The sequence below is a fragment of the Stenella coeruleoalba genome, assembly GCF_951394435.1.
Source record: "Stenella coeruleoalba genome assembly, contig: scaffold_237, whole genome shotgun sequence".
Classification (NCBI taxonomy): Eukaryota; Metazoa; Chordata; class Mammalia; order Artiodactyla; family Delphinidae; genus Stenella; species Stenella coeruleoalba.
The window spans coordinates 310,157-332,186 of NW_027646084.1; the positions used below are offsets into that span (position 1 = coordinate 310,157).

At 43.7% G+C, this 22,030-nt stretch overlaps 1 long non-coding RNA gene across 5 annotated transcripts in view; it reads right to left on the reverse strand.

The window, feature by feature from the left end:
* LOC307181351 overlaps positions 1-22,030 on the reverse strand; it is a 339,010-nt gene that overhangs the window by 210,678 nt on the left and 106,302 nt on the right. The gene's annotated exons all lie outside the window — the stretch shown is intronic.

The window sequence follows — 22,030 nt, forward strand, 5'->3', positions numbered from 1 at the left end:
TAAGATATCAGTAATACACGGAATGTAAACTTGGCTACACAGGAACTGAATTACAGAACAGAACAGGGTCTCAAATTTCGAAAACCAACTTATGCTTGCTTAAGGGGAAAGGTGAGTTGGGGTGCTGCATAAAACCAGAGATTGAAATGAGCACAGATAAAGTTCCTTAAGCCAAATATGGAATAGACAAGAGCTACTTCTTGCTCAACGAAATGGACTCAACACCGCATATTAAACGCCTAAGAATGTACCTGACTAGTAAGTATCTTAAAACCTATGGATTGCTATGTCTCCGAAAGAGAATCAAGCATGTGTACAGGGGCATAAACGCAGCAGTGATAGGATTGGAGAGGTTCGTGAGCAAATGAAGACCCTTTGAAGTCATATTGCATGGTACCCATTCCACGGGTTTCAACTACCCAGGTTTTAGGTATTCTTCCTTCAGCTAAAACATGCATGTGGAACCCAAGTATGATCAACCATGTGAACGGGAGACGTGTTCAAATATGTCTCAGTTTTCTTCCCCTGGTACTCGGGTGCAACATTCCAGACGCTTTACTAACACTCTCCCGACTTGGAGAGTCAGTCCCTTTAACCTCCTGTTTGGCCCAGTTTGCAATTTCTGCGGAAGATGAACAGGAATAGCGAGAACCAATGAGAGGCTAGCTGGAGGTGTCTGGACGGGCAAATTCAACTCTCATTTCCCACCAGGAAGAGGAATTAACCAAAGGCTCAGCATGCCGGGCCGGAACCAGATTAGGGCCTGAAGCCATCCTGCGGTGTTGCGGCCAGGTCACAAGAAAGCGAGTTGAAGAAAGGAGCTCAGGGGCACTGTAATTCACAAACCTGCAGAGTTATAAATGACAGCTATCGTCCAAAAATAGACTGAAGTAAGGCTGCCAAGAGGACTTGAAAGCGGGGCAGAATTGCAGGAAACCGATTTCAGGAGGTAGACTGGAATTGCATTGAAAGCATAGGAAAAGAGGCCGAACGTCCACAATGATGCACTTGGCCAAAAAGGGCGTATGCGTTTTTTCCTGAATATATTCAGGAAAAAACGCATACGCCCTTTTTGGCCAACCAAGCAAGCTTACAAAGGAAATCTGCACTACAATGAAGTCTCACTTCCCCCTGGTCAAAAGGGCCATCTGAAAAAAGTGTAAAATCCAGAAAGGCAGGACAGGCCATGGAGAACTGGGAGCCTTGTTATGCTGATGGGCGGGATGTAAATTGCAAACAACCACTCGGGAGAAGTGTATGGTGTTTCCTGAAACATCTAAAAAACAAAGCAACAGAGCCTAGGGCACTTCCACTTATGGTCCTATAGCTTAGGGAATTTAAAATCAAAAAGACACAGCCACCCCAAAGTTTGGAATGGCTCTGTTTACAAGAACCTCGTTTACAGTACAAGTTCAACATCGCAGAAAGTGAAAAATGGATAAAGAAGTTGTGGTATTTACTTACAAAGCAATATCACTCAGCAATGAAATCTGTGTCATCAGGCCCTTAGCAGCACAATGAGTGGATTCAGGTATGATGATTCTAACTGAAATAAGTCACACAGAAAAAGAAACATCATAAGATATCAGTAATACACGGAATGTAAACTTGGCTACACAGGAACTGAATTACAGAACAGAACAGGGTCTCAAATTTAGAAAACCAACTTATGCTTGCTTAAGGGGAAAGGTGAGTTGGGGTGCTGCATAAAACCAGAGATTGAAATGAGCACAGATAAAGTTCCTTAAGCCAAATATGGAATAGACAAGAGCTACTCCTTGCTCAACGAAATGGACTCAACACCGCATATTAAACGCCTAAGAATGTACCTGACTAGTAAGTATCTTAAAACCTATGGATTGCTATGTCTCCGAAAGAGAATCAAGCATGTGTACAGGGGCATAAACGCAGCAGTGATAGGATTGGAGAGGTTCGGTGAGCAAATGAAGACCCTTTGAAGTCATATTGCATGGTACCCATTCCACGGGTTTCAACTACCCAGGTTTTAGGTATTCTTCCTTCAGCTAAAACATGCATGTGGAACCCAAGTATGATCAACCATGTGATCGGGAGACGTGTTCAAATATGTCTCAGTTTTCTTCCCCTGGTACTCGGGTGCAACATTCCAGACGCTTTACTAACACTCTCCCGACTTGGAGAGTCAGTCCCTTTAACCTCCTGTTTGGCCCAGTTTGCAATTTCTGCGGAAGATGAACAGGAATAGCGAGAACCAATGAGAGGCTAGCTGGAGGTGTCTGGACGGGCAAATTTAACTCTCATTTCCCACCAGGAAGAGGAAATAACCAAAGGCTCAGCATGCCGTGCCAGAACCAGATTAGGGCCTGAAGACATCCTGCGGTGTTGCGGCCAGGTCACAAGAAAGCGAGTTGAAGAAAGGAGCTCAGGGGCACTGTAATTCACAAACCTGCAGAGTTATAAATGACAGCTATCGTCCAAAAATAGACTGAAGTAAGGCTGCCAAGAGGACTTGAAAGCGGGGCAGAATTGCAGGAAACCGATTTCAGGAGGTAGACTGGAATTGCATTGAAAGCATAGGAAAAGAGGCCGAACGTCCACAATGATGCACTTGGCCAAAAAGGGCGTATGCGTTTTTTCCTGAATATATTCAGGAAAAAACGCATACGCCCTTTTTGGCCAACCAAGCAAGCTTACAAAGGAAATCTGCACTACAATGAAGTCTCACTTCCCCCCGGTCAAAAGGGCCATCTGAAAAAAGTGTAAAATCCAGAAAGGCAGGACAGGCCATGGAGAACTGGGAGCCTTGTTATGCTGATGGGCGGGATGTAAATTGCAAACAACCACTCGGGAGAAGTGTATGGTGTTTCCTGAAACATCTAAAAAACAAAGCAACAGAGCCTAGGGCACTTCCACTTATGGTCCTATAGCTTAGGGAATTTAAAATCAAAAAGACACAGCCACCCCAAAGTTTGGAATGGCTCTGTTTACAAGAACCTCGTTTACAGTACAAGTTCAACATCGCAGAAAGTGAAAAATGGATAAAGAAGTTGTGGTATTTACTTACAAAGCAATATCACTCAGCAATGAAATCTGTGTCATCAGGCCCTTAGCAGCACAATGAGTGGATTCAGGTATGATGATTCTAACTGAAATAAGTCACACAGAAAAAGAAACATCATAAGATATCAGTAATACACGGAATGGAAACTTGGCTACACAGGAACTGAATTACAGAACAGAACAGGGTCTCAAATTTAGAAAACCAACTTATGCTTGCTTAAGGGGAAAGGTGAGTTGGGGTGCTGCATAAAACCAGAGATTGAAATGAGCACAGATAAAGTTCCTTAAGCCAAATATGGAATAGACAAGAGCTACTCCTTGCTCAACGAAATGGACTCAACACCGCATATTAAACGCCTAAGAATGTACCTGACTAGTAAGTATCTTAAAACCTATGGATTGCTATGTCTCCGAAAGAGAATCAAGCATGTGTACAGGGGCATAAACGCAGCAGTGATAGGATTGGAGAGGTTCGGTGAGCAAATGAAGACCCTTTGAAGTCATATTGCATGGTACCCATTCCACGGGTTTCAACTACCCAGGTTTTAGGTATTCTTCCTTCAGTTAAAACATGCATGTGGAACCCAAGTATGATCAACCATGTGATCGGGAGACGTGTTCAAATATGTCTCAGTTTTCTTCCCCTGGTACTCGGGTGCAACATTCCAGACGCTTTACTAACACTCTCCCGACTTGGAGAGTCAGTCCCTTTAACCTCCTGTTTGGCCCAGTTTGCAATTTCTGCGGAAGATGAACAGGAATAGCGAGAACCAATGAGAGGCTAGCTGGAGGTGTCTGGACGGGCAAATTTAACTCTCATTTCCCACCAGGAAGAGGAAATAACCAAAGGCTCAGCATGCCGTGCCAGAACCAGATTAGGGCCTGAAGACATCCTGCGGTGTTGCGGCCAGGTCACAAGAAAGCGAGTTGAAGAAAGGAGCTCAGGGGCACTGTAATTCACAAACCTGCAGAGTTATAAATGACAGCTATCGTCCAAAAATAGACTGAAGTAAGGCTGCCAAGAGGACTTGAAAGCGGGGCAGAATTGCAGGAAACCGATTTCAGGAGGTAGACTGGAATTGCATTGAAAGCATAGGAAAAGAGGCCGAACGTCCACAATGATGCACTTGGCCAAAAAGGGCGTATGCGTTTTTTCCTGAATATATTCAGGAAAAAACGCATACGCCCTTTTTGGCCAACCAAGCAAGCTTACAAAGGAAATCTGCACTACAATTAAGTCTCACTTCCCCCCGGTCAAAAGGGCCATCTGAAAAAAGTGTAAAATCCAGAAAGGCAGGACAGGCCATGGAGAACTGGGAGCCTTGTTATGCTGATGGGCGGGATGTAAATTGCAAACAACCACTCGGGAGAAGTGTATGGTGTTTCCTGAAACATCTAAAAAACAAAGCAACAGAGCCTAGGGCACTTCCACTTATGGTCCTATAGCTTAGGGAATTTAAAATCAAAAAGACACAGCCACCCCAAAGTTTGGAATGGCTCTGTTTACAAGAACCTCGTTTACAGTACAAGTTCAACATCGCAGAAAGTGAAAAATGGATAAAGAAGTTGTGGTATTTACTTACAAAGCAATATCACTCAGCAATGAAATCTGTGTCATCAGGCCCTTAGCAGCACAATGAGTGGATTCAGGTATGATGATTCTAACTGAAATAAGTCACACAGAAAAAGAAACATCATAAGATATCAGTAATACACGGAATGGAAACTTGGCTACACAGGAACTGAATTACAGAACAGAACAGGGTCTCAAATTTAGAAAACCAACTTATGCTTGCTTAAGGGGAAAGGTGAGTTGGGGTGCTGCATAAAACCAGAGATTGAAATGAGCACAGATAAAGTTCCTTAAGCCAAATATGGAATACACAAGAGCTACTCCTTGCTCAACGAAATGGACTCAACACCGCATATTAAACGCCTAAGAATGTACCTGACTAGTAAGTATCTTAAAACCTATGGATTGCTATGTCTCCGAAAGAGAATCAAGCATGTGTACAGGGGCATAAACGCAGCAGTGATAGGATTGGAGAGGTTCGTGAGCAAATGAAGACCCTTTGAAGTCATATTGCATGGTACCCATTCCACGGGTTTCAACTACCCAGGTTTTAGGTATTCTTCCTTCAGCTAAAACATGCATGTGGAACCCAAGTATGATCAACCATGTGAACGGGAGACGTGTTCAAATATGTCTCAGTTTTCTTCCCCTGGTACTCGGGTGCAACATTCCAGACGCTTTACTAACACTCTCCCGACTTGGAGAGTCAGTCCCTTTAACCTCCTGTTTGGCCCAGTTTGCAATTTCTGCGGAAGATGAACAGGAATAGCGAGAACCAATGAGAGGCTAGCTGGAGGTGTCTGGACGGGCAAATTCAACTCTCATTTCCCACCAGGAAGAGGAATTAACCAAAGGCTCAGCATGCCGGGCCGGAACCAGATTAGGGCCTGAAGCCATCCTGCGGTGTTGCGGCCAGGTCACAAGAAAGCGAGTTGAAGAAAGGAGCTCAGGGGCACTGTAATTCACAAACCTGCAGAGTTATAAATGACAGCTATCGTCCAAAAATAGACTGAAGTAAGGCTGCCAAGAGGACTTGAAAGTGGGGCAGAATTGCAGGAAACCGATTTCAGGAGGTAGACTGGAATTGCATTGAAAGCATAGGAAAAGAGGCAGAACGTCCACAATGATGCACTTGGCCAAAAAGGGCGTATGCGTTTTTTCCTGAATATATTCAGGAAAAAACGCATACGCCCTTTTTGGCCAACCAAGCAAGCTTGCAAAGGAAATCTGCACTACAATGAAGTCTCACTTCCCCCCGGTCAAAAGGGCCATCTGAAAAAAGTGTAAAATCCAGAAAGGCAGGACAGGCCATGGAGAACTGGGAGCCTTGTTATGCTGATGGGCGGGATGTAATTTGCCAACAACCACTCGGGAGAAGTGTATGGTGTTTCCTGAAACATCTAAAAAACAAAGCAACAGAACCTAGGGCACTTCCACTTATGGTCCTATAGCTTAGGGAAATTAAAATGAAAAAGACACAGCCACCCTAAAGTTTGGAACGGCTCTGTTTACAAGAACCTCGTTTACAGTACAAGTTCAACATCGCAGAAAGTGAAAAATGGATAAAGAAGTTGTGGTATTTACTTACAAAGCAATATCACTCAGCAATGAAATCTGTGTCATCAGGCCCTTAGCAGCACAATGAGTGGATTCAGGTATGATGATTCTAACTGAAATAAGTCACACAGAAAAAGAAACATCATAAGATATCACTAATACACGGAATGTAAACTTGGCTACACAGGAACTGCATTCCAAAACAGAACAGGGTCTCAAATTTAGAAAACCAACTTATGCTTGCTTAAGGGGAAAGGTGAGTTGGGGTGCTGCATAAAACCAGAGATTGAAATGAGCACAGATAAAGTTCCTTAAGCCATATATGGAATAGACAAGAGCTACTCCTTGCGCAACGAAATGGACTCAACACCGCATATTAAACGCCTAAGAATGTACCTGACTAGTAAGTATCTTAAAACCTATGGATTGCTATGTCTCCGAAAGAGAATCAAGCATGTGTACATGGGCATAAATGCAGCAGTGATAGGATTGGAGGGGTTTGTGAGCAAATGAAGATACTTTGAAGTCATATTGCATGGTACCCATTCCACGGGTCTCAACTCTCCAAGTTTAAGGTATTGTTCCTTCAGCTAAAACATGCATGTGGAACCTAGATTATGATCAACCATGTGATCGGGAGACGTGTTCAAATATGTCTCAGTTTTCGTACCCTGGTACTCGGGTTCAACATTCCAGACGCTTTACTAACACTCTCCCCACTTGGAGAGTCAGTCCCTTTAACCTCCTGTTTGGCCCAGTTTGCAATTTCTGTGGAAGATGAACAGGAATAGCGAGAACCAATGAGAGACTAGCTGGAGGTGTCTGGATGGGCAAATTTAACTCTCATTTCCCACCAGGAAGAGGAATTAACCAAAGGCTCAGCGTGCCATGCCGGAACCAGATTAGGGCCTGTAGACATCCTGCGGTGTTGCGGCCAGCTCACAAGAAAGCGAGTTGAAGAAAGGAGCTCAGGGGCACTGTAATTCACAAACCTGCAGAGTTATAATTGACAGCTATCGTCCAAAAATAGACTGAAGTAAGGCTGCCAAGAGGACTTGAAAGCGGGGCAGAATTGCAGGAAACCGATTTCAGGAGGTAGACTGGAATTGCATTAAAGGCATAGGAAAAGAGGCAGAACGTCCACAATGATGCACTTGGCCAAAAAGGGCGTATGCGTTTTTTCCTGAATATATTCAGGAAAAAACGCATATGCCCTTTTTGGCCAACCAAGCAAACTTGCAAAGGAAATCTGCACTACAATGAAGTTTCACTTCTCCCCGGTCAAAAGGGCCATCTGAAAAAAGTGTAAACTCCAGAAAGGCAGGACAGGCCATGGAGAACTGGGAGCCTTGTTATGCTGATGGGCGGGATGTAAATTGCCCACAGACGCTCAGGAGAAGTGTATGGTGTTTCCTGAAATATCTAAAAAACAAAGCATCAGAGCCTAGGGCACTTCCACTTATGGTCCTATAGCTTAGGGAAATTAAAATGAAAAAGACACAGCCACCCCAAAGTTTGGAACGGCTCTGTTTACAAGAACCTCGTTTACAGTACAAGTTCAACATCGCAGAAAGTGAAAAATGGATAAAGAAGTTGTGGTATTTACTTACAAAGCAATATCACTCAGCAATGAAATCTGTGTCATCAGGCCCTTAGCAGCACAATGAGTGGATTCAGGTATGATGATTCTAACTGAAATAAGTCACACAGAAAAAGAAACATCATAAGATATCAGTAATACACGGAATGGAAACTTGGCTACACAGGAACTGAATTACAGAACAGAACAGGGTCTCAAATTTAGAAAACCAACTTATGCTTGCTTAAGGGTAAAGGTGAGTTGGGGTGCTGCATAAAACCAGAGACTGAAATGAGCACAGATAAAGTTCCTTAAGCCAAATATGGAATACACAAGAGCTACTCCTTGCTCAACGAAATGGACTCAACACCGCATATTAAACGCCTAAGAATGTACCTGACTAGTAAGTATCTTAAAACCTATAGATTGCTATGTCTCCGAAAGAGAATCAAGCATGTGTACAGGGGCATAAACACAGCAGTGATAGGATTGGAGAGGTTCAGTGAGCAAATGAAGACCCTTTGAAGTCATACTGCATGGTACCCATTCCACGGGTTTCAACTACCCAGATTTTAGGTATTCTTCCTTCAGCTAAAACATGCATGTGTAACCCAGAGTATGATCAACCATGTGATCTGGAGACGTGTTCAAATATGTCTCAGTTTTCCTCCCCTGGTACTCGGGTGCAACATTCCAGATGCTTTACTAACACTCTCCCGACTTGGAGAGTCAGTCCCTTTAACCTCCTGTTTGGCCCAGTTTGCAATTTCTGCGGAAGATGAACAGGAATAGCGAGAACCAATGAGAGGCTAGCTGGAGGTGTCTGGACGGGCAAATTCAACTCTCATTTCCCACCAGGAAGAGGAATTAACCAAAGGCTCAGCATGCCGGGCCGGAACCAGATTAGGGCCTGAAGCCATCCTGCGGAGTTGCGGCCAGGTCACAAGAAAGCGAGTTGAAGAAAGGAGCTCAGGGGCACTGTAATTCACAAACCTGCAGAGTTATAAATGACAGCTATCGTCCAAAAATAGACTGAAGTAAGGCTGCCAAGAGGACTTGAAAGCGGGGCAGAATTGCAGGAAACCGATTTCAGGAGGTAGACTGGAATTGCATTGAAAGCATAGGAAAAGAGGCAGAACGTCCACAATGATGCACTTGGCCAAAAAGGGCGTATGCGTTTTTTCCTGAATATATTCAGGAAAAAACGCATACGCCCTTTTTGGCCAACCAAGCAAGCTTGCAAAGGAAATCTGCACTACAATGAAGTCTCACTTCCCCCCGGTCAAAAGGGCCATCTGAAAAAAGTGTAAAATCCAGAAAGGCAGGACAGGCCATGGAGAACTGGGAGCCTTGTTATGCTGATGGGCGGGATGTAAATTGCCAAGAACCACTTGGGAGAAGTGTATGGTGTTTCCTGAAACAACTAAAAAACAAAGCAACAGAACCTAGGGCACTTCCACTTATGGTCCTATAGCTTAGGGAAATTAAAATGAAAAAGACACAGCCACCCTAAAGTTTGGAACGGCTCTGTTTACAAGAACCTCGTTTACAGTACAAGTTCAACATCGCAGAAAGTGAAAAATGGATAAAGAAGTTGTGGTATTTACTTACAAAGCAATATCACTCAGCAATGAAATCTGTGTCATCAGGCCCTTAGCAGCACAATGAGTGGATTCAGGTATGATGATTCTAACTGAAATAAGTCACACAGAAAAAGAAACATCATAAGATATCACTAATACACGGAATGTAAACTTGGCTACACAGGAACTGCATTCCAAAACAGAACAGGGTCTCAAATTTAGAAAACCAACTTATGCTTGCTTAAGGGGAAAGGTGAGTTGGGGTGCTGCATAAAACCAGAGATTGAAATGAGCACAGATAAAGTTCCTTAAGCCAAATATGGAATAGACAAGAGCTACTCCTTGCGCAACGAAATGGACTCAACACCGCATATTAAACGCCTAAGAATGTACCTGACTAGTAAGTATCTTAAAACCTATGGATTGCTATGTCTCCGAAAGAGAATCAAGCATGTGTACATGGGCATAAATGCAGCAGTGATAGGATTGGAGGGGTTCGTGAGCAAATGAAGACCCTTTGAAGTCATATTGCATGGTACCCATTCCACGGGTCTCAACTCTCCAAGTTTAAGGTATTGTTCCTTCAGCTAAAACATGCATGTGGAACCTAGATTATGATCAACCATGTGATCGGGAGACGTGTTCAAATATGTCTCAGTTTTCGTACCCTGGTACTCGGGTGCAACATTCCAGACGCTTTACTAACACTCTCCCCACTTGGAGAGTCAGTCCCTTTAACCTCCTGTTTGGCCCAGTTTGCAATTTCTGTGGAAGATGAACAGGAATAGCGAGAACCAATGAGAGACTAGCTGGAGGTGTCTGGATGGGCAAATTTAACTCTCATTTCCCACCAGGAAGAGGAATTAACCAAAGGCTCAGCGTGCCATGCCGGAACCAGATTAGGGCCTGTAGACATCCTGCGGTGTTGCGGCCAGCTCACAAGAAAGCGAGTTGAAGAAAGGAGCTCAGGGGCACTGTAATTCACAAACCTGCAGAGTTATAATTGACAGCTATCGTCCAAAAATAGACTGAAGTAAGGCTGCCAAGAGGACTTGAAAGCGGGGCAGAATTGCAGGAAACCGATTTCAGGAGGTAGACTGGAATTGCATTAAAGGCATAGGAAAAGAGGCAGAACGTCCACAATGATGCACTTGGCCAAAAAGGGCGTATGTGTTTTTTCCTGAATATATTCAGGAAAAAACGCATACGCCCTTTTTGGCCAACCAAGCAAACTTGCAAAGGAAATCTGCACTACAATGAAGTTTCACTTCTCCCCGGTCAAAAGGGCCATCTGAAAAAAGTGTAAACTCCAGAAAGGCAGGACAGGCCATGGAGAACTGGGAGCCTTGTTATGCTGATGGGCGGGATGTAAATTGCCAACAGACACTCAGGAGAAGTGTATGGTGTTTCCTGAAATATCTAAAAAACAAAGCATCAGAGCCTAGGACACTTCCACTTATGGTCCTATAGCTTAGGGAAATTAAAATGAAAAAGACACAGCCACCCCAAAGTTTGGAACGGCTCTGTTTACAAGAACCTCGTTTACAGTACAAGTTCAACATCGCAGAAAGTGAAAAATGGATAAAAAAGTTGTGGTATTTACTTACAAAGCAATATCACTCAGCAATGAAATCTGTGTCATCAGGCCCTTAGCAGCACAATGAGTGGATTCAGGTATGATGATTCTAACTGAAATAAGTCACACAGAAAAAGAAACATCATAAGATATCACTAATACACGGAATGTAAACTTGGCTACACAGGAACTGCATTCCAAAACAGAACAGGGTCTCAAATTTAGAAAACCAACTTATGCTTGCTTAAGGGGAAAGGTGAGTTGGGGTGCTGCATAAAACCAGAGATTGAAATGAGCACAGATAAAGTTCCTTAAGCCAAATATGGAATACACAAGAGCTACTCCTTGCTCAACGAAATGGACACAAACCCCATATTAAACGCCTAAGAATGCACCTGACTAGTAAGTATCTTAAAACCTATGGATTGCTATGTCTCCGAAAGAGAATCAAGCATGTGTACAGGGGCATAAACACAGCAGTGATAGGATTGGAGAGGTTCGTGAGCAAATGAAGACCCTTTGAAGTCATATTGCATGGTACCCATTCCACGGGTTTCAACTACCCAGGTTTAAAGTATTCTTCCTTCATCTAAAACATGCATGTGGAACCTAGAGTATGATCAACCATGTGATCGGGAGACGTGTTCAAATATGTCTCAGTTTTCGTACCCTGGTACTCGGGTGCAACATTCCAGACGCTTTACTAACACTCTCCCCACTTGGAGAGTCAGTCCCTTTAACTTCCTGTTTGGCCCAGTTTGCAATTTCTGTGGGAGATGAACAGGAATAGCGAGAACCAATGAAAGACTAGCTGGAGGTGTCTGGATGGGCAAATATAACTCTCATTTCCCACCAGGAAGAGGAATTAACCAAAGGCTCAGCGTGCCGTGCCAGAACCAGATTAGGGCCTGAAGACATCCAGCGGTGTTGCGGCCAGGTCACAAGAAAGCGAGTTGAAGAAAGGAGCTCAGGGGCACTGTAATTCACAAACCTGCAGAGTTATAAATGACAGCTATCGTCCAAAAATAGACTGAAGTAAGGCTGCCAAGAGGGCTTGAAAGCGGGGCAGAATTGCAGGAAACCGATTTCAGGAGGTAGACTGGAATTGCATTGAAAGCATAGGAAAAGAGGCAGAACGTCCACAATGATGCACTTGGCCAAAAAGGGCGTATGCGTTTTTTCCTGAATATATTCAGGAAAAAACGCATACGCCCTTTTTGGCCAACCAAGCAAGCTTGCAAAGGAAATCTGCACTACAATGAAGTCTCACTTCCCCCCGGTCAAAAGGGCCATCTGAAAAAAGTGTAAAATCCAGAAAGGCAGGACAGGCCATGGAGAACTGGGAGCCTTGTTATGCTGATGGGCGGGATGTAAATTGCCAACAACCACTTGGGAGAAGTGTATGGTGTTTCCTGAAACATCTAAAAAACAAAGCAACAGAACCTAGGGCACTTCCACTTATGGTCCTATAGCTTAGGGAAATTAAAATCAAAAAGACACAGCCACCCCAAAGTTTGGAACGGCTCTGTTTACAAGAACCTCGTTTACAGTACAAGTTCAACATCGAAGAAAGTGAAAAATGGATAAAGATGTTGTGGTATTTACTTACAAAGCAATATCACTCAGCAATGAAATCTGTGTCATCAGGCCCTTAGCAGCACAATGAGTGGATTCAGGTATGATGATTCTAACTGAAATAAGTCACACAGAAAAAGAAACATCATAAGATATCAGTAATACACGGAATGTAAACTTGGCTACACAGGAACTGAATTACAGAACAGAACAGGGTCTCAAATTTAGAAAACCAACTTATGCTTGCTTAAGGGGAAAGGTGAGTTGGGGTGCTGCATAAAACCAGAGATTGAAATGAGCACAGATAAAGTTACTTAAGCCAAATATGGAATAGACAAGAGCTACTCCTTGCTCAACGAAATGGACTCAACACCGCATATTAAACGCCTAAGAATGTACCTGACTAGTAACTATCTTAAAACCTATGGATTGCTATATCTCCGAAAGAGAATCAAGCATGTGTACAGCGGCATAAATGCAGCAGTGATAGGATTGGAGGGGTTCGTGAGCAAATGAAGACCCTTTGAAGTCATATTGCATGGTACCCATTCCACGGGTCTCAACTCTCCAGGTTTAAGGTATTGTTCCTTCAGCTAAAACATGCATGTGGAACCTAGATTATGATCAACCATGTGATCGGGAGACGTGTTCAAATATGTCTCAGTTTTCGTACCCTGGTACTCGGGTTCAACATTCCAGACGCATTACTAACACTCTCCCCACTTGGAGAGTCAGTCCCTTTAACCTCCTGTTTGGCCCAGTTTGCAATTTCTGTGGAAGATGAACAGGAATAGCGAGAACCAATGAGAGACTAGCTGGAGGTGTCTGGATGGGCAAATTTAACTCTCATTTCCCACCAGGAAGAGGAATTAAGCAAAGGCTCAGCGTGCCGTGCCGGAACCAGATTAGGGCCTGTAGACATCCTGCGGTGTTGCGGCCAGGTCACAAGAAAGCGAGTTGAAGAAAGGAGCTCAGGGGCACTGTAATTCACAAACCTGCAGAGTTATAAATGACAGCTATCGTCCAAAAATAGACTGAAGTAAGGCTGCCAAGAGGACTTGAAAGCGGGGCAGAATTGCAGGAAACCGATTTCAGGAGGTAGACTGGAATTGCATTGAAGGCATAGGAAAAGAGGCAGAACGTCCACAATGATGCACTTGGCCAAAAAGGGCGTATGCGTTTTTTCCTGAATATATTCAGGAAAAAACGCATACGCCCTTTTTGGCCAACCAAGCAAACTTGCAAAGGAAATCTGCACTACAATGAAGTCTCACTTCTCCCCGGTCAAAAGGGTCATCTGAAAAAAGTGTAAACTCCAGAAAGGCAGGACAGGCCATGGAGAACTGGGAGCCTTGTTATGCTGATGGGCGGGATGTAAATTGCCAACAGACACTCAGGAGAAGTGTATGGTGTTTCCTGAAACATCTAAAAAACAAAGCATCAGAGCCTAGGGCACTTCCACTTATGGTCCTATAGCTTAGGGAAATTAAAATCAAAAAGACACAGCCACCCCAAAGTTTGGGACACCTCCGTTTACAAGAACCTCGTTTACCGTACAAGTTCAATATCACAGAAAGTGAAAAATGGATAAAGAACTTGTGGTACTTACGTACAATGCAGTATCACTCAGCAATGAAATCTATGTCATCAGGCCCGTAGCAGCATAATGAGTGGATTCAGGTATGATGATTCTAACTGAAATAAGTCACACAGAAAAAGAAACATCATAAGATATCACTAATACACGGAATGTAAACTTGGCTACACAGGAACTGCATTCCAAAACAGAACAGGGTCTCAAATTTAGAAAACCAACTTATGCTTGCTTAAGGGGAAAGGTGAGTTGGGGTGTTGCATAAAACCAGAGATTGAAATGAGCACAGATAAAGTTCCTTAAGCCAAATATGGAATAGACAAGAGCTACTCCTTGCTCAACGAAATGGACTCAAAACCCCATATTAAACGCCTAAGAATGTACCTGACTAGTAAGTATCTTAAAACCTATGGATTGCTATGTCTCCGAAAGAGAATCAAGCATGTGTACAGGGGCATAAACGCAGCAGTGATAGGATTGGAGAGGTTCGGTGAGCAAATGAAGACCCTTTTAAGTCATATTGCATGGTACCCATTAAACGGGTCTTAACTCTCCAGGTTTAAGGTATTCTTCCTTCAGCTAAAACATGCATGTGGAACCCAGAGTATGATCAACCATGTGAACGGGAGACGTGTTCAAATATGTCTCAGTTTTCCTCCCCTGGTACTCGGGTGCAACATTCCAGACGCTTTACTAACACTCTCCCCACTTGGAGAGTCAGTCCCTTTAACCTCCTGTTTGGCCCAGTTTGCAATTTCTGCGGAAGATGAACAGGAATAGCGAGAACCAATGAGAGACTACCTGGAGGTGTCTGGACGGGCAAATTTAACTCTCATTTCCCACCAGGAAGAGGAATTAACCAAAGGCTCAGCGTGCCGTGCCGGAACCAGATTAGGGCCTGAAGCCATCCTGCGGTGTTGCGGCCAGGTCACAAGAAAGCGAGTTGAAGAAAGGAGCTCAGGGGCACTGTAATTCACAAACCTGCAGAGTTATAAATGACAGCTATCGTCCAAAAATAGACTGAAGTAAGGCTGCCAAGAGGACTTGAAAGCGGGGCAGAATTGCAGGAAACCGATTTCAGGAGGTAGACTGGAATTGCATTGAAAGCATAGGAAAAGAGGCAGAACGTCCACAATGATGCACTTGGCCAAAAAGGGCGTATGCGTTTTTTCCTGAATATATTCAGGAAAAAACGCATACGCCCTTTTTGGCCAACCAAGCAAGCTTGCAAAGGAAATCTGCACTACAATGAAGTCTCACTTCCCCCCGGTCAAAAGGGCCATCTGAAAAAAGTGTAAAATCCAGAAAGGCAGGACAGGCCATGGAGAACTGGGAGCCTTGTTATGCTGATGGGCGGGATGTAATTTGCCAACAACCACTCGGGAGAAGTGTATGGTGTTTCCTGAAACATCTAAAAAACAAAGCAACAGAACCTAGGGCACTTCCACTTATGGTCCTATAGCTTAGGGAAATTAAAATGAAAAAGACACAGCCACCCCAAAGTTTGGAACGGCTCTGTTTACAAGAACCTCGTTTACAGTACAAGTTCAACATCGCAGAAAGTGAAAAATGGATAAAGAAGTTGTGGTATTTACTTACAAAGCAATATCACTCAGCAATGAAATCTGTGTCATCAGGCCCTTAGCAGCACAATGAGTGGATTCAGGTATGATGATTCTAACTGAAATAAGTCACACAGAAAAAGAAACATCATAAGATATCACTAATACACGGAATGTAAACTTGGCTACACAGGAACTGCATTCCAAAACAGAACAGGGTCTCAAATTTAGAAAACCAACTTATGCTTGCTTAAGGGGAAAGGTGAGTTGGGGTGCTGCATAAAACCAGAGATTGAAATGAGCACAGATAAAGTTCCTTAAGCCAAATATGGAATAGACAAGAGCTACTCCTTGCTCAACGAAATGGACTCAAAACCCCATATTAAACGCCTAAGAATGTACCTGACTAGTAAGTATCTTAAAACCTGTGGATTGCTATGTCTCCAAAAGAGAATCAAGCTTGTGTACAGGGGCATAAATGCAGCAGTGATAGGATTGGGGAGGTTCGGTGAGCAAATGAAGACCCTTTGAAGTCATATTGCATGGTACCCATTTCACGGGTCTCAACTCTCCAGGTTTAAGGTATTCTTCCTTCAGCTAAAACATGCATGTGGAACCCAGAGTATGATCAACCATGTGAACGGGAGACGTGTTCAAATATGTCTCAGTTTTCCTCCCCTGGTACTTGGGTGCAACATTCCAGACGCTTTACTAACACTCTCCCGACTTGGAGAGTCAGTCCCTTTAACCTCCTGTTTGGCCCAGTTTGCAATTCCTGCGGAAGATGAACAGGAATAGCGAGAACCAATGAGAGGCTAGCTGGAGGTGTCTGGACGGGCAAATTCAACTCTCATTTCCCACCAGGAAGAGGAATTAACCAAAGGCTCAGCATGCCGTGCCGAAACCAGATTAGGGCCTGAAGCCATCCTGCGGTGTTGCGGCCAGGTCACAAGAAAGCGAGTTGAAGAAAGGAACTCAGGGGCACTGTAATTCACAAACCTGCAGAGTTATAAATGACAGCTATCGTCCAAAAATAGACTGAAGTAAGGCTGCCAAGAGGACTTGAAAGCGGGGCAGAATTGCAGGAAACCGATTTCAGGAGGTAGACTGGAATTGCATTGAAAGCATAGGAAAAGAGGCAGAACGTCCACAATGATGCTCTTGGCCAAAAAGAGCGTATGCGTTTTTTCCTGAATATATTCAGGAAAAAACGCATACGCCCTTTTTGGCCAACCAAGCAAGCTTGCAAAGGAAATCTGCACTACAATGAAGTCTCACTTCCCCCCGGTCAAAAGGGCCATCTGAAAAAAGTGTAAAATCCAGAAAGGCAGGACAGGCCATGGAGAACTGGGAGCCTTGTTATGCTGATGGGCGGGATGTAAATTGCCAAGAACCACTTGGGAGAAGTGTATGGTGTTTCCTGAAACAACTAAAAAACAAAGCAACAGAACCTAGGGCACTTCCACTTATGGTCCTATAGCTTAGGGAAATTAAAATGAAAAAGACACAGCCACCCCAAAGTTTGGAACGGCTCTGTTTACAAGAACCTCGTTTACAGTACAAGTTCAACATCGCAGAAAGTGAAAAATGGATAAAGAAGTTGTGGTATTTACTTACAAAGCAATATCACTCAGCAATGAAATCTGTGTCATCAGGCCCTTAGCAGCACAATGAGTGGATTCAGGTATGATGATTCTAACTGAAATAAGTCACACAGAAAAAGAAACATCATAAGATATCACTAATACACGGAATGTAAACTTGGCTACACAGGAACTGCATTCCAAAACAGAACAGGGTCTCAAATTTAGAAAACCAACTTATGCTTGCTTAAGGGGAAAGGTGAGTTGGGGTGCTGCATAAAACCAGAGATTGAAATGAGCACAGATAAAGTTCCTTAAGCCAAATATGGAATAGACAAGAGCTACTCCTTGCTCAACGAAATGGACTCAAAACCCCATATTAAACGCCTAAGAATGTACCTGACAAGTAAGTATCTTAAAACCTATGGATTGCTATGTCTCCAAAAGAGAATCAAGCGTGTGTACAGGGGCATAAACGCAGCAGTGATAGGATTGGAGAGGTTCGGTGAGCAAATGAAGACCCTTTGAAGTCATATTGCATGGTACCCATTACACGGGTCTCAACTCTCCAGGTTTAAGGTATTCTTCCTTCAGCTAAAACATGCATGTGGAACCCAGAGTATGATCAACCATGTGAACGGGAGACGTGTTCAAATATGTCTCAGTTTTCCTCCCCTGGTACTCGGGTGCAACATTCCAGACGCTTTACTAACACTCTCCCGACTTGGAGAGTCAGTCCCTTTAACCTCCTGTTTGGCCCAGTTTGCAATTTCTGCGGAAGATGAACAGGAATAGCGAGAACCAATGAAAGAATAGCTGGAGGTGTCTGGACGGGCAAATTTAACTCTCATTTCCCACCAGGAAGAGGAATTAACCAAAGGCTCAGCGTGCCGTGCCAGAACCAGATTAGGGCCTGAAGACATCCTGCGGTGTTGCGGCCAGGCCACAAGAAAGCGAGTTGAAGAAAGGAGCTCAGGGGCACTGTAATTCACAAACCTGCAGAGTTATAAATGACAGCTATCGTCCAAAAATAGACTGAAGTAAGGCTGCCAAGAGGACTTGAAAGCGGGGCAGAATTGCAGGAAACCGATTTCAGGAGGTAGACTGGAATTGCATTGAAAGCATAGGAAAAGAGGCAGAACGTCCACAATGATGCACTTGGCCAAAAAGGGCGTATGCGTTTTTTCCTGAATATATTCAGGAAAAAACGCATACGCCCTTTTTGGCCAACCAAGCAAACTTGCAAAGGAAATCTGCACTACAATGAAGTCTCACTTACCCCCGGTCAAAAGGGCCATCTGAAAAAAGTGTAAAATCCAGAAAGGCAGGACAGGCCATGGAGAACTGGGAGCCTTGTTATGCTGATGGGCGGGATGTAAATTGCCAACAGACACTCAGGAGAAGTGTATGGTGTTTCCTGAAACATCTAAAAAACAAAGCAACAGAGCCGAGGGCACTTGCGCTTATGGTCCTATAGCTTAGGGAAATTAAAATCAAAAAGACACAGCCACCCCAAAGTTTGGGACGCCTCCGTTTACAAGAACCTCGTTTACCGTACAAGTTCAATATCACAGAAAGTGAAAAATGGATAAAGAACTTGTGGTACTTACGTACAATGCAGTATCACTCAGCAATGAAATCTATGTCATCAGGCCCGTAGCAGCATAATGAGTGGATTCAGGTACGATGATTCTAACTGAAATAAGTCACACAGAAAAAGAAACATCATAAGATATCACTAATACACGGAATGTAAACTTGGCTACACATGAACTGCATTCCAAAACAGAACAGGGTCTCAAATTTAGAAAACCAACTTATGCTTGCTTAAGGTGAAAGGTGAGTTGGGGTGCTGCATAAAACCAGAGATTGAAATGAGCACAGATAAAGTTCCTTAAGCCAAATATGGAATACAAAAGAGCTACTCCTTGCTCAACGAAATGGACACAAAACCCCATATTAAACGCCTAAGAATGCACCTGACTAGTAAGTATCTTAAAACCTATGGATTGCTATGTCTCCGAAAGAGAATCAAGCATGTGTACAGGGGCATAAACGCAGCAGTGATAGGATTGGAGAGGTTCGTGAGCAAATGAAGACCCTTTGAAGTCATATTGCATGGTACCCATTCCACGGGTTTCAACTACCCAGGTTTAAGGTATTCTTCCTTCATCTAAAACATGCATGTGGAACCTAGAGTATGATCAACCATGTGATCGGGAGACGTGTTCAAATATGTCTCAGTTTTCGTACCCTGGTACTCGGGTGCAACATTCCAGACGCTTTACTAACACTCTCCCCACTTGGAGAGTCAGTCCCTTTAACCTCCTGTTTGGCCCAGTTTGCAATTTCTGCGGAAGATGAACAGGAATAGCGAGAACCAATGAAAGACTAGCTGGAGGTGTCTGGATGGGCAAATATAACTCTCATTTCCCACCAGGAAGAGGAATTAACCAAAGGCTCAGCGTGCCGTGCCAGAACCAGATTAGGGCCTGAAGACATCCTGCGGTGTTGCGGCCAGGTCACAAGAAAGCGAGTTGAAGAAAGGAGCTCAGGGGCACTGTAATTCACAAACCTGCAGAGTTATAAATGACAGCTATTGTCCAAAAATAGACTGAAGTAAGGCTGCCAAGAGGACTTGAAAGCGGGGCAGAATTGCAGGAAACCGATTTCAGGAGGTAGACTGGAATTGCATTGAAAGCATAGGAAAAGAGGCAGAACGTCCACAATGATGCACTTGGCCAAAAAGGGCGTATGCGTTTTTTCCTGAATATATTCAGGAAAAAACGCATACGCCCTTTTTGGCCAACCAAGCAAGCTTGCAAAGGAAATCTGCACTACAATGAAGTCTCACTTCCCCCCGGTCAAAAGGGCCATCTGAAAAAAGTGTAAAATCCAGAAAGGCAGGACAGGCCATGGAGAACTGGGAGCCTTGTTATGCTGATGGGCGGAATGTAAATTGCCAACAACCACTTGGGAGAAGTGTATGGTGTTTCCTGAAACATCTAAGAAACAAAGCAACAGAACCTAGGGCACTTCCACTTATGGTCCTATAGCTTAGGGAAATTAAAATCAAAAAGACACAGCCACCCCAAAGTTTGGAACGGCTCTGTTTACAAGAAACTCGTTTACAGTACAAGTTCAACATCGCAGAAAGTGAAAAATGGATAAAGAAGTTGTGGTATTTACTTACAAAGCAATATCACTCAGCAATGAAATCTGTGTCATCAGGCCCTTAGCATCACAATGAGTGGATTCAGGGATGATGATTCTAACTGAAATAAGTCACACAGAAAAAGAAACATCATAAGATATCAGTAATACACGGAATGTAAACTTGGCTACACAGGAACTGAATTACAGAACAGAACAGGGTCTCAAATTTAGAAAACCAACTTATGCTTGCTTAAGGGGAAAGGTGAGTTGGGGTGCTGCATAAAACCAGAGATTGAAATCAGCACAGATAAAGTTCCTTAAGCCAAATATGGAATAGACAAGAGCTACTCCTTGCTCAACGAAATGGACTCAACACCGCATATTAAACGCCTAAGAATGTACCTGACTAGTAAGCATCTTAAAACCTATGGATTGCTATGTCTCCGAAAGAGAATCAAGCATGTGTACATGGGCATAAATGCAGCAGTGATAGGATTGGAGGGGTTCGTGAGCAAATGAAGACCCTTTGAAGTCATATTGCATGGTACCCATTCCACGGGTCTCAACTCTCCAGGTTTAAGGTATTGTTCCTTCAGCTAAAACATGCATGTGGAACCTAGATTATGATCAACCATGTGATCGGGAGACGTGTTCAAATATGTCTCAGTTTTCGTACCCTGGTACTCGGGTTCAACATTCCAGACGCTTTACTAACACTCTCCCCACTTGGAGAGTCAGTCCCTTTAACCTCCTGTTTGGCCCAGTTTGCAATTTCTGTGGAAGATGAACAGGAATAGCGAGAACCAATGAGAGACTAGCTGGAGGTGTCTGGATGGGCAAATTTAACTCTCATTTCCCACCAGGAAGAGGGATTAACCAAAGGCTCAGCGTGCCGTGCCGGAACCAGATTAGGGCCTGTAGACATCCTGCGGTGTTGCGGCCAGGTCACAAGAAAGCGAGTTGAAGAAAGGAGCTCAGGGGCACTGTAATTCACAAACCTGCAGAGTTATAAATGACAGCTATCGTCCAAAAATAGACTGAAGTAAGGTTGCCAAGAGGACTTGAAAGCGGGGCAGAATTGCAGGAAACCGATTTCAGGAGGTAGACTGGAATTGCATTGAAGGCATAGGAAAAGAGGCAGAACGTCCACAATGATGCACTTGGCCAAAAAGGGCGTATGCGTTTTTTCCTGAATATATTCAGGAAAAAACGCATACGCCCTTTTTGGCCAACCAAGCAAACTTGCAAAGGAAATCTGCACTACAATGAAGTCTCACTTCTCCCCGGTCAAAAGGGCCATCTGAAAAAAGTGTAAAATCCAGAAAGGCAGGACAGGCCATGGAGAACTGGGAGCCTTGTTATGCTGATGGGCAGGATGTAAATTGCCAACAACCACTTGGGAGAAGTGTATGGTGTTTCCTGAAACATCTAAAAAACAAAGCATCAGAGCCTAGGGCACTTCCACTTATGGTCCTATAGCTTAGGGAAATTAAAATCAAAAAGACACAGCCACCCCAAAATTTGGGACACCTCCGTTTACAAGAACCTCGTTTACCGTACAAGTTCAATATCACAGAAAGTGAAAAATGGATAAAGAACTGGTGGTACTTACGTACAATGCAGTATCACTCAGCAATGAAATCTATGTCATCA